The following is a 16,977-nucleotide window of genomic DNA, read 5'->3' on the forward strand; positions in this document are numbered from 1 at the left end:
TTGGGTTTTTTTCATCATAGGATAAAAGGATGCATACATTGGGGCAATCCTCTCAAGATACAATATTCAAGTTGCACTCATGTGACCACAGCGCCTCTCAGAGGGAGGGAGCCAACAGATGGGGAGCAGGGAATTCTGAAAACCAAAGCGATGACAGAGATGCTAAGCCTTTCTTTCACATGTCTGACACGCCTCTTCAGGCAGCCTGCAGGCCGGGCGTCTGCTGGACCTTTACCACTTGATGTCCTGGGAGGCTGCCCTGGGCCCTGCTAGGTGGTGTGCAGGGCCACCTGGGCCTGGGGCGAGTTGCTCCTCCCACCCCAGCCACTCCTGGTACAGCTCCTGTACATGAACGCTGGTCTCCGGGGGCGACACTGGGATGGCAGCGTAGATGCCTTCCATCTGCCGCAGCAGTGCCCTGTCTGCACACCTGTCCTCTGCCTGGGCCTGACCCCTGCCGCTTAGGTATCCCCAGCGCAGGACAGGACCTCCATGAAATGGCAGGGGAACTTGCCCCTCTACAGCTTCAGGACCACTTCTGGATGTTCTGAAAGCTGTAAGCAGCTTCAAAGCATAGCAGAACTGCCCTGACCAGTTTGGCTTAGTGGATAGAGTGTCAGCCTGTGGACTGAACGGTACCAGGTTTGATTCCAGTCAAGGGCATGTACCTTGGTTGCGGGCACATTACCAGTGGGGGGCGTGCAGGAGGCAGCTGATCAATGTTTCTCTCTCATCAATGTTTATAACTCTCTATCCCTCTCTCTTCCTCTCTGTAAAAACTCAATTAAAATATTTTTTAAAAAAGCACAGCAGAACCTCTCCATCCCTTTCAAGGGTGACCTCCTGGAAGTCTTTGTTCCTCAGGGTGCGGTAGGTGAGCACTCCCACATCCTCATTGAACAGCTCCTTGGCCATGTGCCTGAAGATGTGTGCCAGGTACCCATCTGAGCTGACACCATCATGGAGCCTCACCTCCTTCTTCGTGTCTCCAAACAGAGAGTCCATGACGGCATCATTCAAAGTGAGGTAACTGTGCTCCATTATCTGGACAATTTCACCTGAGGTTAACATGCAGTTAGCACCCTGGGAACTATGCAAAGCTGTGGGAACATCTTCTCAAAGGGCCTCCAGTTTCTTGTCATAACACGGGGCCACAATGATGTGGAAAATCTTGTCTGGGGACAGGTTCTGCTGTCTGGTGAAGTAATCCTTCACCAGAGAGCCCATGATCTGTTGGGGAGACTTGGCTGTGCAGAGGTGGGGGTGATGGGGTGACCCAGCACACGCTCTGCATATCAGTCCCAGCTGGGGCAGGCAGAGGTCAGCATGGGTAGCCGGGGCTCTTCCTCACGGTGCTGGCAGTATCGATGCACAAATTCCTTCTGACTCTCCAGGTTGCTGAAGTCTGCAGCTATCTTCATGTCAAAGACAGTGTGCCCCAAGGCTTTTGAGAAAGCAGCAGTCTTCTGGATGCATCAGTAACACTGAGGCTGAATTTAGGAGCAAAATAAGGCAGAGACTAAGGACACACGGACACTGCCAGCACCTTGTGCTGTGAGGTATCACATATCTTATTAAGGTTCAGAACACGGAAGAAGTCCTTGGTGTTCTGTTGAGAAACTTGGACTCCTTCCTCTGTGGTCACACAACTGTCACATGCCAGGCAGTCACTCAGAAATATCTTGGCATTGGCCAACTTATGGAATTCTCCCTTCCCTCCGTTCTCCTGAGCCGGACTCCGGACGTTGACTGTGGCATTCTCTTGGTCATTGGTTTTTATTTTTTTACTACATTCCTTCCATGTGCAGTGATCACACTTCATCTGGAGTGAGGGCCAGCTCGAGTGACCTGGGGGAAGCACAGGGAGAGCAGTCAGTCACTGCTGGTCGCCCCTGGTGCTGCTGGCAGTATCCTTTCTTCCTTGTGGAGCATCTAGGGAGGGGAAGCGGCCGCAGTGCCCGAGGCTGAGTTCCAGGAGGCCAGCAGCACTGTCGGGATCATGCTGGCGATGCTGGTCTGTTGGTGCCTGGCCTGTCCTCTGGAGATTATACCTGCAGGACTACTAAGGAAGCCAGTCCCCAGTTCCACCCCACCTCCAACACTGATTGATTGGAGTCTGAGGGCCAGGAGGAGGGACCAAGAGGCCTGCCTTCCAGCTGCTCACCAGTCCCCATGCCACTTACTCCGGTTCCCTGTTAACCATCCCCTGATCAATGGGAGCCTGAGGGCCGGGGAAGGGACCAAGTGGTCTGCCTTCAGCCTGCTCACCAGTCACTGCTGCCAAGGATTCATTGGAGCCTGAGAGACCGGGTTCCCCCATTAGCCATCCCCTGATCAATGGAGCCTGAGGGCCGGGGGATGGACCAGTCATCTGTTCGGTCATTACGGACCCTGGGTTTTTATATATTAGGATTTGTCAATAAGTATTTATTTCCCTATCTACCCACTTTATGGGTTTTCAGATTTCAACCTCAATTCCTTTCACTCTTATTCTCCTCACTTTTAATTGGCACTGTTTGAGTTGCTTTGTAAACATTTTTAAGGGTTGCTATTATTTCAGAAAGTGTGTCCTATATAAGCAGCCAGGTTGTAAATCTTCAATAGCAGTAACTGGGCCTTATTTCTTTTGTCTCCCCTCAATAATGTTTAGTTCAGTGTTCAGCTTACAGTGGGCACTTGGTCACTGATGACTAATTGATTCACTGTCAGGACCAAGACAGTACTTCAGAAAATAAGTGAGTTCACTAGAATGGCTGAGATTTGGAGATAAGGACCACATCTTATGTGATCAGCATACAGTTCCTCCTTGCTGGAAGATAGCAAGTCAGGACTTTTTTTTTTAAGAACCATTGGATTTTTTCCAATATTAGAACACAGACCAGGCTTGTTCAACTGCTATTGTTTTGAATTTAGCAGGATGTGTTGTGTTTGCAGCTTCTGGACTTAACTGGATTGGCTATTTTTGGTGCTCTTTATTAAATGGATTATTGGTATGTAAATACTCAAGTTGCTAGGAAAAATTGCCCTAATTTTCTTGTGAACTTTCTTCCTGCAGCTTGTGGAAAGGCATTATGTTACTTCCCCACATTTAAGAATATTTTAAGTATGTGCAGATAAATTGTGCTAAACCAGCCAAAACTTGGGAGTGCACCATAAAAGAAAATTGATACAGATATAAAATCAACCCATTTGCATGGTCTCCGGTTTATTTATATGCATGCAAATGTATCTTTACCTGGCATAGATATACACACATACATTGTGTTGTGGCTAAAGATTCAACTGGAGTTTATTACCATACAAAGAGAAGAACTATTCCCAAATTAATTCAGAACCTGTCTGTCATACTATTGTAAAACAAAGTAATTTTTTAGCTTAAAGAGGAACTCTTTTTCTTACTTAAAATTGTGATTCTGTAGAATGTTAGCTGACTTCTGCTAGAAAAGAGACTTCTGTTCAAATACACAAAAGGTTGTAGATGACTAGTGATCCAGATAACTGTAAACATGAACTGAATTGAATACTTTTTATTATGATTTCCAACTTTTTTATTTCTTCAACAACTATTGGTCAGAAAGCCTTCTATGTGCTAGACATAGTACTGGGCACAGGGTGGACACGGGGTTATAGTAGTGAACAAGACATCCACGGTCCTTTATTTTGTAAAGTTTTCATTAATACCAAGTTCTGTGATTAGTGTGTGTATATATATATGTCTTAGTCCTTTCAGACTACTATAACAAATATATCATAGACTCAGTGATTTAAACAAGAAATGTTTCTCACAGTTCTGGAGGCTCAGAAGTCCAAGTACAAGGTACAGGCAGATTCAATATCTGATGAGACCTTTTTCCTGTTTCATAGATGGCCATTTTCTTGCTGTAACTTTACATGGTGGAAGGGATATGGGAACATTCTGGGGTTTCTTTTATAAGTACTAGTGTCCCAGTGCATGGATTTATGCACATTGAAAGGAAATTATTAGAAGAAATATTTTAATATCGCTATTTGTGTCTTGCTAATGTAAAGAAAATAGGATTCTACCGAGTCTCCTATCTACCTACTCCAGGACTTCTGTGAGAATCAAATGAGATGAGACACGAGAAAACATTTCACAAACATTTGGTTAAACTGTAAAATGTTTGCATCTGGTTATAAAGCAAGTTGAGTTCCTGGACTGAATAAACTTCAAGGAGGCTAGTCGCTAGGAAGAAAAAGCCGGGTGTAGCTAAGTGATGTCATTACCCAGTGCCCATAGCCACCATTTCTGGGCTGGGCTGTGGGCCGCACTTTGCACCGTGGGGTTTTGGCAGCGTTGGCTGTGATTTGGTGGGGTGTTGCTCCAGCGTGGTGGTAGGGCCTGTGTCCCACTTGGGGGAAGCCGAGTGTTGGTTTGTTGGCACCAGATCCCTGTTGCCGTTTATTTTTAAATGGCCAGTGCGCATGAGGGCAGCTCCTGCATTGAGCATCTGCCCCCTGGTGGTCAGTGCGCATCATAGCTACCAGTTGGACAGACAGACACTTAGTTTTTTATAAATATAGATTAACTCCATTCATGATGGTTCCACCCTCATGACCTAATCACATCTCAAATGCCCCATCACCTTGTGGGTTAGGTTTCAATATAATAATTTTGGGGCGATACACACATTCAGTGTATAGCAATGTATATTTGTATATATAATATCTAGAGTCCCGGTGCACGAAATTCATGCATGGGGTGTGTGTGTGTCCCTCAGCCCAGCCTGCACCCTCTCCAATCTGGGACCCCTCAAGGTATGTCCAACTGCCCGTTTAGGCATGATCCTGGGATCGGGCCTAAACGGGCAGTTGGACATCCCTCTCACAATCCAGGACTGCTGGCTCCCAACCGCTCACCTACCTGCCTGCCTGATTGCCCCTAATTGCTTCTTCCTGCCAGCCAGATCACCCCATAACCACTCCCCTGCCAGCCTGATCGATGCCTAACTGCCATCCCCTGCCAGCCTGGTCACACCTAACTGCCCTCCCCTGCCGGCCTGATCACCCCCAATTGCCCTCCCCTGCAGACCTGGTCCCCCACAACTGCCCTCCCTTTCATTCCTGATCACCTCCAACTGCCCTCTCCTGAAGGCCTGATCATCCCCAACTGTCCTCCCCTGCAGGCCTGATTGCCCCCAACTGCCCTCTCTTGCAGGCCTGGTCCCCCCCAACTGCCCTCCCCTGCAGGCCTGATTTCCCCCAACTGCCCTCCCTTACAGGCCTGGTCCCTCCCAACTGCTTTCCCCTGTTGGCCTGATCGCCCACAACTGCCCTCCCCTGCCGGACATATTGTGGCGGCCATCTTCTGTCCACATGGGGCAGCCATCTTTGACGATATGGGGGCGGCCATCTTGTGTGTTGGAGTGATGGTCAATTTGCATATTACTCTTTTATTAGATAGGATTATAACAACCTTAGATATTTTCTTTATATAATCAAAGAATCATACAGTGAGAAGATGCCTTCCAATGCCATTTTACTTATTCCTTTATTCTTCAGGTAGCTGGAAGAAGTTGGGTATGTGTTGAAGCCACATTGCATGTTACGCCCCATTCATATTTCCTGGGCACTCACTATTTCTGTGCACACCCATTTGACAACTTTGAACTGCAAATACCAAGTCCTTGTCTGTGCACTTTTTCTGGTATGTGGAGCTTGCAGGACCTATTCTGGGGAGTTAACACAACTCTCCCAATCAGTGAAGCATCCCTCAACCAAGAACTGACGGGAATTGGTGAATAAATACACCAGTTTCCTCCACCTCTATTGGAATAACTCTGAGGTGTGTTACAAAGGTTCCTAGTGGGACTGAATCCCAATTACCCACAATGGTGACCTGCTCAGTAGTCACTCTACATTGCTTCCTTCTGTTCTCTATTTTCCTAGTAGTCCTAGTAGCACTTCATGTGATCACCCTCCCAAATACACTACTTGTTTCACATTCTTATCTCAGGGTCAGCTTCTGGAAGAACCCAACCTATGTGTCAGCACTTGGCTATCCAAAGATACATGATGGAATTGTATATTCAAGGGCAAATTTATTTTGAAAATCGTATACAATGTAAAATTCATGGCTATCATTTATAGACAAATATTACTTAGTACATTGCTTATTTTTGTCAAACATTTAGATGCACATGATCAGTTAAGTGTATTTGGGGAAGGCTTTGTCTTTAAGAAAAAGTACAATTATTTTGTAATTTGGATAAAAGAACCCACTTTTGGTTGAGTAATTTCACAGTTTGTGTACAGCAATTTTTCAGAAAGCCACTTGGTACCTTTTAATATTCTGAAACCTTGTTTTAGGATTTGCCTACCTCCTTTAATGTCTTCCCACCCCTTTATCCCATAACCCAGGGGTTCCTGGGATAGAGTGTTGGCTGGGATAGGGTTCCTGGGATAGGGTGGTTACGACTTGACCCAAAGCTCACCTCCTTTTTTGTTTGTTTCATTTTTGGTTGTCTTTTTTTATATGTATTTTTTTATTGATTTCAGAGAGAAAGGAAGAGGGAGAGAGAGAGGAATATCAATGATGAGAATCATTGATTGGCTGCCTCCTGCACGCCAACCTACTGGGGACCGAGTTGGCAACCCAGGCATATGCCCTTAACAGGAATCAAACCTGGGACCCTTCAGTTCTCAGGCCAACACTCTAGCCACTGATCCAAACTGGCGAGGGCTCAGTTGTCTTTTGTTGCAGTTTTCTCTCACCCACAGCCTATGTCTGTTTTCCTCTATCTTAAATGGAATCTGACCCCAAGTTTTATAGACATGGTGTCTAGTATTTCCCTTTGCAGTCTCATAAACTCACTGCATGTATTTCCCTTTATTGGTGGTGAGGAAGCCATCTGATTTTTATCAGACTTAGAGTATTCCAGTCTATGAATAATAAAACATGGGAAATGAAAACAGACAGGCAACAAAACTGTTGGGCTCATGGACAGGACTGAAGACTTACAACATGAAATCTTTATACTTGTACATTTCATGCATGTATACTAGGATTTATTTACCTCTCTCATTTTAACTTTATTCTTCCCTCAATTCCCTGCAACTGGTAAGATCCTTTCATTTGTGCACTTGAGGGTGGCCATTCGCAGGGCAGAAAGCATAGCAGAAGCTCCCTGACTAGAAAGGAGAACTTGACTTCAGTTACTTAGGCTGTTGTGCAGTTAGCACTCCATGTTGCCTGCCCCAATTGCTTGTTTGGACACTTGAACTCTTGCCCTTTACTATAAATGTCTTGGTTCAGGATGTTTGCTTAGACCTTAGACTTTGGACTTTGGAACCCTGTCTTGTCTTTATTTTCTTTATCCAATGTCCCTGCTTAACTCACTACCTGTTATGAATTGTTGCACTTAGCATTGAATGGGTACTTCTTAGGTATTGGATATATTCCCTGACTCCTCCTTGCATGATCTTGCTAAGGCGTTTAAGACCTGAGTCCTTACCAAACTTTATCCTGAACTCATACTTCTGGGTAATTTCCCAGGGCAGACAAGCTCTTCTTCTGGCAAGCTTTTCACCCCCAATCCCATTTCAGTTCCTTGGAGTTCTAGTTCCTTATTTTCCACCACCACTTACTGATTTGCTGTATTGCTGACAGTCCAATAATGTTAATGTCAGTAGAATATTCATAGTAAGAGAACAAGTTAACAAATATGAGATATACAATCCTGTTTACACTTTTATTTTGAAGAATAATTATGTCTTTGTGTAAGTAAAACCCTATGCATTGAGTGCAGATGTCAGAGCAAGAAAGTGTTGTCTAAGACTAGGTTCCTGCTGTGAAGTGCAAGATGCATAAAATTCTAGCATATGTGCAGAAATTTAAACCCATCATTTACTGACAGGTAATAATTACTTTAATGAAGTCAGGAGACTATTTCAAACAAGCAATTATAGTTAACAATAAAACTGTAAATAGGACCCTAATTAATGAATTTTGAAACTGTACTCCCCTCCTCTGAGAATGCTGTGAGCAATAAAAAGAATGAGAATAACTCGTATTATTGAATATGTATGTCATGTTGGGAACTGTGCCAGGGTCTTTACATATATTGTTTTATTTACTCATAACAACTCTGTGAGGTAAATACTAGTATTATTCCCATTTTGTAGATAAAACTAAGGCTCAGAGGTAAAAAAAAAAATTGTCCAAAGTTGCACAGGTTAGTAAATGAGAGACCTGTGATTTAAACATTGATTAGTTTGACTCTGGAACCCAAGTTCTTAACCATGACACCTAGACTGTATAGTATATATAGCATAAATGTAAAACCCACTTCCCAGTTGTGTTAATCAGTATATGTTAATAGGAAATATATGGGACATTCAGATTAGGATAATTTGAAGAAGGTCTATTTATAAATTGACTATTTATGGAGGTGTGGGTATAAAGTATCCATAAAGAGTATCATAGTAACAACAAAAGGAGCTGTTATTATCTTTAAGTTGAAGGGGCAAGAAGAAGAAGCTGTTCCAGGCATCCAGAAGGGGAGACTCGTGTAAAGGAGGCTGATATGAGGGTCCAGTTATCTTTGTCTACAGCAGTGGTTCTCAACCTTTCTAATGCCGCGACCCTTTACAGAAGCGGTTCTCAACCTGTTGAGAACTGCTAGCAGGGTTGAGAACTGCTGCTGTAGAGCCTAAGGCCATTGGAAAACACAGATATTTATATTACAATTCATAACAGTAGCAAAATTACAGTTGTGAAGTAACAACGAAAATAATTTTATGGTTGGGGGTCACCACAACATGAGGAACTGTATTAAAGGGTCGCGGCATTAGAAAGGTTGAGAACCACTGGTCTAGAGGCACAATCAGACCAAGTCAACCTAGCAGAAAGTAAGCTAGGGGAATAAATAACCTCACCTCACAACCCTCCATCCAGTCTCCTTTCCAGGCTCCCCATTGTCCAAACCTAAGGCAGATAGTAGTCATATGGGTTACCTGGTAAATGTGTTACAACAGTACCCCAAAATGTAGAATTTATTTACTTGCCTTTGAAATCCAAAGAGGCCTGCCAAGTATTGTGCCTCTTTCATCACAGGGGGCAGTATAAGGTAAAACAACAAGAAAGGATATTCAGATCACTGAACCTTTTAAAAATACCATCAATGTGGCAAGCCCCTGAACTTTTGCAGAATTTATCTTCTACCCTCTGACATATATATATATATATATATCCTATGATGGCATATAGGATTCTTGGGATTCTTGCTACTTTCAGCTCATTAGCCATATGTTATCATATAATGGAGCAGCATGATATTAAGGGGTCTCTGGACTATGTTATGATGGAGAACAGGAGAACTGACACCAACCTGGGGTGTGATAGTGATGATATAGTATTGTTTCTACCATGTATTTAAAATGCTTGTAATTTTCCTTGCTGACTGAGATGGAAAGGAAACGATTTTCCAGGAAAATACCTTTATATCAGGTGCCAGGGAATATTTTGATTTTATCTAATAAAGTTACCATATCTGGAACACATTTGTAATTGGCATCATCATATGATTAAGTTTAGGATATTAACTCTCATGCACCAATATACACCTGAGCTTTTACAATTGTCTAAATCCCATTCTTAACTTTAAGCTTAGTTCCTATGTTATTTTTTCAAGACTTCCTATACTCAGTCCTCAGTGAGTTCTTCTTTTGCATTCCAGTAGCCCTTACTATCTATGAGTAGACATAGTAAAACTAGTATCTATTTCTTAGAGCTCTTAAAAATAGTATTTTTCTCATAGGTTTGCTGTGAGGCTTTATTTAACTTAATATATGTGAAACTTTTAGAATAATGCCTGGTACATAGTAAGCTCTCAATATATTTTAGCTGCTATTGAATTATTAATTATTATTATTATTATTGGCAATTAGCATAGCACTTTGTATTGTTACTTTGCATGTATCTTACCTAATAATAGACAAACATGTAAATTGAACATACCTCCACTACGCCCACAACCAATCAGAGTGAGTATGCAAATTAGAAGGCCAAAGATGGCGGCCGCCCAGCTGATCCAGGCTCTGAGTGACCAAGTGGGGCAGGATGCCTGCTATGAGAGGGAAGGTGGGGCAAAGGGATCTACAGGAGCAGAGTGCTGTAGTGAAGACAAGACTGCAGACTCCAAAATCTGCAGCGAAGACGAAGATGGCAGACTCCGGCCTGAGTCTGCAGTAAAGAGGAAGAAGGCAGACTCTGGCCAGAGCAAAGGCCTGGGTCCTGGGTGCTGGAGGAAAACTGGTGCTGGAAGCCAAGGGAAGGAAGGCCTATTGCACGAATCTCTTCGTGCAATGGGCCTCTAGTATGGAATATTTCCCTAATTAAATTAGACTACCATCCCTATGAGTGAAGGATATAAATTCTTAATCAATTGTTTTATTCTGAACATTTAGTACAGAGCCTGGCAGAGAGTAGGCTTGAATAAATGCTTACTGGGTGTTAGATGATATAATTATGATGATGTCTGTTACTTTATTCTCTGATGCTTTTGGAAAGTGGCTGCAGTATATTTCCATTTATAAAATTATTGATTGAATTATAAAGCTGATAAACAACTCACAAATAATTTAGTTCCACATCATTATCTTTACGATGGTAAAACTGAGGTTCAAGGGAGAGGAAAGGACTTGCCCAAAGCCAGAGTTGTCATATAGTGACAGAGACAGAGCTAGAACTCAGAATGTATTCCATATCAGTGAAATGAATAAATATTTATTGAGGGTCTACTATGTGTCAAGTATTATGCCATTTGTTTGGGGTATATCTATTACCAGTACAAAGTCCCATCCTTTCATTCCATTTACTTTTTAATGGTGGGGAAAGACATAAATAAACATATAGGCAAACAAACAAAAATAAACTGATAATTTCTATGGCAGAAATAAAAGAGGGTGATATGAAAGACTAACAGAGTGAAGAAGTAGGTAACTTAGGTCTTCTGAGGTGACAGCTAAGCTGAGTCCTCCATGATCAGAAGGAGGGGAGGAGGAAGGGAGGGAGAGAGAGAGGAGAAAGAGAGAGAGAGAGGGAGAGATTATAAGGAGTTGGCTGACTTGACTGTGAAGGCTGAGAAGTCCCAAGATCTGTTGTTGGCTAGCTGGAGACTCAGGAGAGCTGATGGTATATGCGGGCAGGCTCAAGACCCAAGAATAGCCAATATTTCAGTTCAAGTCCAAAGGCAGGAAAAGACAAATATCCCAGCTAAGGGTTCAGGCAGGAGAAGTTAACCCTTCTCAGCAGGAGGGTAAGCCTTTTTGTTCTATTTGGGCCTTCAGCTGATTAGATGAGGCTCTCCATATTAGGGAGGGCAATCTGCTATACTCAGCCTACCAATTCAAATGTTAATCTCATCCAGATGTATCCTCATAGACACTCTCAGAAATAATGACTAAATATATGGCACTGTGTCCCATCCAAGTTGATGTATAAAATTAACCATCACAGGGACTATATTAGTTAAGTCTCCTTTTATCCCCATGTGCTGTTGTTAAATTATATCCTTACCTTGAAGGGGAAACATACTTATAGTACTGAGGTGACAGTATTCTTGAAACTTTCTTGATCTGCTAGTAGCATGTGCCAAGCCACACTTTATGTCTTGGGCTGTTATACTCTATACTCTTAAGTACTTTTAGAGATTTAGGTTTTTGAACCTTCTTCTATATCAACCAACTTTTCTTGTTAAAGCAATCCTGGTCTTAAAAACTTAGTGCATATCTGACAAATGTAAGCATATTTGGTACATTTTTGAAATAAAATAGAGCAACTGGCTCTAAAAGGAAAGTATTTTCTAAACTCAATTTCCTCATTATATCTGATCAAAGGGAGGCATACCTCAAGCTGCTTGCTTGCTTGCCCTGATCAATGAGGATTTCTGCTTTTTAAGGAAGCAAAATTTCTAATTATGTTTATTTTCTTTGGTGATATTTTGTTAAAGTTGGATGAGTTGGAAGGCTAAACTATTTGGGGTCATGTGTCCTTTTAATTTCTCCCCCCTAAATCCTTTTATTAACTCTGGCTCTGAATCTGTTGTGGTTTCTATAACATGTGCAAGCAAGAGAAAAGAGAAAGTTACTAGGGAAAGGTTAGTATTGTTGAGGATTTGGAGGCTCCTGCACAGAACTGCTCTACTCAGTCTCCTCTGAAGTCTGGCAGGTGGGGAGGGGCGCTATTGTTGCCAGGGCACAGTCAGAGCCCCAGAGCTATAAGGCCAGCAGGAGGCAGCAGGGTCAATACCAGAGAAGATAATTAGTCTCAGCCTTCTGTCTTCCACTCTCACAATCCCCTGTAGCCTGCTTCCTGTATATAAAATGGATCCTCTGGAGTGTGCAGGTGGCTAGGGATAGAGGAAGAGAGGTCTCATACAATGCGTTTGGTCCTAGCTGGCATAGAGGAGAGCTCAGTGGAGGTTTCACTAAAAATCAAGGAAGGGGAGAGAAAATGTTTGCAGAATGACAAGTAGTGGAGCTGTGTCAGGGAAGTCAAAGGCAGAACAAAGAGGATATCCTGAACTCCCTGAAATGCTCTGGAAACATCTCATTGGACACAACCTTACTCCGTTGCCCCCTAAATGTGTGTGCCCACCTCTTGCTCTTGTGGCCTCAATTCAAAGGCAGCTGGTTGTTATACACTGGAAGCCCATGAAGCCTGGGGAGAAGGGGATAGTGCTAGGGGGGTCTGTAAGGGGATCCTACATTGGAGAGTTGTTTGATTTACAAAAAGCAAAGAAAAGAATAGGAGACCAATCACAAGGAATGGAGCAGAGCAGAGGAGGCCTACAACATTGGGAAGAGGGTGCAGAAAGCAGCATATGAAGCAACTGTGGTTTCTCTAAAAGGGAACTTTTGTTTTATTTTTCATCTCTCAAAAGATGTCAACTTGAGAAAACCTTACAGCTCCTGTTGGCTGCTTGCTCTCAAAGGAAAATTAATTATTTAGGAGTGTGATGGATAGTTCATCAAACCTTCCTCCAACAGGGTTGCTGCTTAGGCTCAGAGTAATTGGCCAGGAGCAGAGGGGGCGGGGGTGCAGGCCTTTTCCTCAATGATTCTGTCTTCTCCCACCTCCCCAGGGGGCCAAAAGTGGAAGATTGAGGGTGATTGCCTGGGGTGGGGGGACCTTTCATCCCAAATGGAAAGAACAGACAGGCCAAAACAGAGGTCATGTGTAGGAGATGCCTGCAGGAAGAGCCAGTACCCTTCAGTAGAGCAAGACCTCTTTCAAAGGGAGTACTCTTACCCCGGGGCTTCTAAGAAGCCTCAGATTTTTCCCTAAATCCGAATTTCCCATTCGGTGGATAGCAGTGGTCCCAGGCCACTTCAGCCTCAGCTTTTCCCTATTGCCAAATCTTAGGGCCTTTTAGAGTCTATAGGTTGAGGTTTGCCTAACAAAAAGGGAAGTGAGTACAGCATCCAGCCACAAAGCAATGTGTCCAAGCCTACCTCTGAACAGCCCTGTTTTACTCCCATCTTCCTTTCCCCCCCATTTCCTTTCTCTCACACCTAACACCAACCTACACACACCCACACAGGCACACACTTAATGGAAATGGGTGAAAGGGATGGGCCTAAACTTATGAAAACAGATTTCAGACGGAAGAAACTGCATCTTTTTAAGAGCAAAGAGATAATCAGTGTTTAAAAAATCACTGACAAGATTGAAGGAAGACAAGAACTGTAGCTAACTTCAGGCTGATCAGTGGATGAGGTGAGAGGCAATATAACACAATGCTTTTCTTTAGTCTGTCAAATATGGGTTCAAGTCAGTACTCTACTCCTAACATGATTGACCTTGGACCCTTCATATAACCTCTCTGAGCCTCAGTTTCCCTATCTATAAATGGGTGATGATAATACTTCTCTCACAAGAATATTGTGAGGATTAAATGAGCTTTTATAAAGTACTTGACCTATAGTAAGCATTCGATTAATGCTAGCTTTTCCTTTTGTTTATATTAATACTGATGGCTTGGTGCATGGATTTGTGCACATTGAAAGGAAATTAATTAGAAGAAATATTTTAATATCATTGTTCACCCTTTATAATAGAAGTGTCAACCAAATTCACGATCGACAATGACAGATCAAAACACCCATGCGATTGGCGCCAGGGAGAGCTTTATATGTATCACACATGCGCAAGTCAATGTTTATTTTTATTTATTTATTTTTTAAAATATATTTTATTGATTTTCCACAGAGAGGAAGGGAGAGGGATAGAGAGCTAGAAACATCGATGAGAGAGAAACATCAACCAGCTGCCTCCTGCACACCCCCCACCGGGGATGTGCCCGCAACCAATGTACATGCCCTTGACCGGAATCGAACCTGGGACCTTTCAGTACACAGACCAACGCTCTATCCACTGAGCCAAACCGGTTTCGGCAATGTTTATTTTTAAATTGCCAGTGCACGTCATATGTACTGGCCGGCTGGTTGGCCGGTTGGATGGACATATGGTCGGTCACTTAGTTTTTTATATATGTAGATTATACCCCTACATTTGTCATAGATCACATGGGGAACTGGGCAGAAGAATTTGAATGGCTCTGGGAAAATCCAGTCCTTACTGTTGGAGAAAATCATTCATGTTTTCATGTTATACATTCTATCTCTTCTAGGCACTTGGTGTTTTTTTTTTTTTTTCCATCAAACTGCTGTTGCCACTCTAATGCACTCTTGCTGCTTGTTCTCTCTCTTCTCTTCTTTTCTCTCTCTCTCTCTCTCTCTCTCTCTCTCTCTCTCTCTCTCTCTCTCTTCCGTTCACTTCTACTCAGTTTAGCTTTGTTGTTCTGTTTCTATTTCCATGAGTTAGACATTAGATTGTTTGAGATTTTTCTTGTTCTTGAGACAGGCCTGTAATGCTATGACCTTTTCTATTAAGACTGCCTTCTCTTTGTTCCATAGATTTGGGGGTTTTGTGTGTTCATTTTCAAGGTAACTTGATTTATTCCTTGATCTCATTGTTGACACATTCATTGTTTAGTAACATGTTATTAAGCTTCCATGTGATTGAGTGTCCTTCAGTTTTTTTCTTGTAATTGATTTCTAGTTTCATAATATTGTGGTCAGAGAAGATGCTTGATATGATTTAAATCTTCTTGAATTTATTAAGACTTGTTTTGTGTCCTAACATGTGGTCTATTGTAGAGAATGTTCTGCTGCTTTGGGATGAAATGTTCTGTTAATATCAATTAAATCCATCTGGTCCAGTGTGTCATTTAAGGTCACTGTTTTCTTGTTGATTTTTTGTCTGGAATATCTATTCATTGATGTCAATGAGGTGTTAAATTCCCTACTATGACTGTATTACTGTTGATCTCTCCCTTAAAGTCCATACTGATTTTCACTGTAGATGCTGTATAGGTTCCTCTTCCTGCCTCTGGCACTCTGGGTTGGGGATCCAAGTGTAGAGTTGAGACCCCACATTCCTCAGGAGGGACTTTTGCAGCTGAGATATCCCTCCAGTTTCTCAGTCACTGCACATAAGGTCAGGGGCCAGCCCTTTCCATGTCTCCACCCTTCTTACCAGTCTGTGGCTTCTTCGGTAAATCCTTGGTTATAAGACTTCTGTTCAGCTGTCCTTAAGTTTGTTATTCAGGTTTATTGTTCTATAATATAGCTGTAAATCCAGTTTGGTGCTGTGAGGAGGTGAACGTAGCTTATACCTACTCCATAGCCATCTTCCTGATCCAGTGGTTTTAAAAGCAAATGCCCATAAGTGAAGCTGATGGGTGAGAGGTAGTAGGAATTGGTAGACGAAGTAGAGCATATATTCTCCATCTATAATCATTAAAAAATTAAAGACTATGTAGATCAAACAAAATATATTAGTATGCTAGTTTATCATACAGCTTACAGAATCTTGGTCTGATTCAACCCTCAAAGTTAACAAGGAAACTAAGGCCTGAGAATTGCAAAGTGACTTGTCAAAAGGTGCCCAGCTAGTAAATGGCAGAAAAAGCCTTGACTTTTAAGCTTTTTGAATGTGGGCACTTCATGTCCACTGGTTTGTGTCATTTGATTATGTGGCCTCCTTAGGTTGAACCTTATAAATTAGAGAAAATAATACCCATATGAAACCAGTGAAGGAAACTTATAAATCATCATAATGCCCAGTGCTGGTAGTGTTGTGGGGAGAGGACTGAACCATTGACAGAGGAGAAAGTATGAAAAAGTAGCCTAGGGAAAAAAAGATGGTGACCAGCAAGAAGGTAGGGAGGGAGAGTGTGTGAGAGAGTGAGGAAGCGATAGAGGAGTGTGTGGACGTGTGTGGGTGTGTGTGTGAAATAGGGACAGTTAGATACTGCAGGTCTTTCAAGGGGCTGCCAATCTGGGCAGTCTTAGACAGCAAAACCCCACTGCTGCTGCAAACACTCCAGGGAGGACACCTGTGGCACAGAGACGACGCCATCTTGAAGAACAGAACTGCTTGAGACTAGGATCCTAGCTTCACCATCACCCAGTGTGGTCTCAGTAGCAAACTGGGACACTACAGACACTCTGGTAAAAGATCTGTGACCACAGCTTCAGACCCAGGGACACCAAGACTCCAGGCACTCCAGCCACAGATTTCTTTGAGTCACAAAGACAATCCCCCTACCCGACAGTCCCCGCAGCAGCAGCATAGGAAATACCAGACCCCAGCCGCACAATAAGGCTTTCTGCACACACACAGCAGCAGCAACTCTACCTGACTTTGAGCCTTGGTGTCAGACACGGGAAGTTTGTTTCCCGCGACCAGGTTCTGCACCCAGGCAGGGAGACTGTGCTGAATTTGAGCCTAGGTGCGCATCCTTGGGGAGATTGTTTTCTGCGACCAGATCCCATGCCCATGCAGGGCAAGGATGCTGTGCTGAATTTGAGCCTAGGTATGAGACCTTGGGGAGTTTGTTTTCCGTGACCAAATCCTATGCCCACGCAGGGATACAGCACTGAATTTGAGCC

The 16,977-nt window shown here is 43.0% G+C and overlaps 1 pseudogene across 1 annotated transcript; it reads right to left on the minus strand.

The window, feature by feature from the left end:
- Positions 1-269: 269 nt before the first annotated feature.
- LOC307095413 (nuclear prelamin A recognition factor-like) lies at positions 270-1,822 on the minus strand (annotated as a pseudogene). The gene is made up of 2 exons: positions 809-1,822; positions 270-587 (listed from the first exon to the last, which is right to left on the minus strand). The product of its transcript is annotated as a nuclear prelamin A recognition factor-like (transcript).
- Positions 1,823-16,977: the final 15,155 nt, after the last annotated feature.

Source organism: Cnephaeus nilssonii (genome assembly GCF_951640355.1).
Source record: "Cnephaeus nilssonii genome assembly, chromosome: X".
In the NCBI taxonomy this organism is placed as follows: domain Eukaryota; kingdom Metazoa; phylum Chordata; class Mammalia; order Chiroptera; family Vespertilionidae; genus Cnephaeus; species Cnephaeus nilssonii.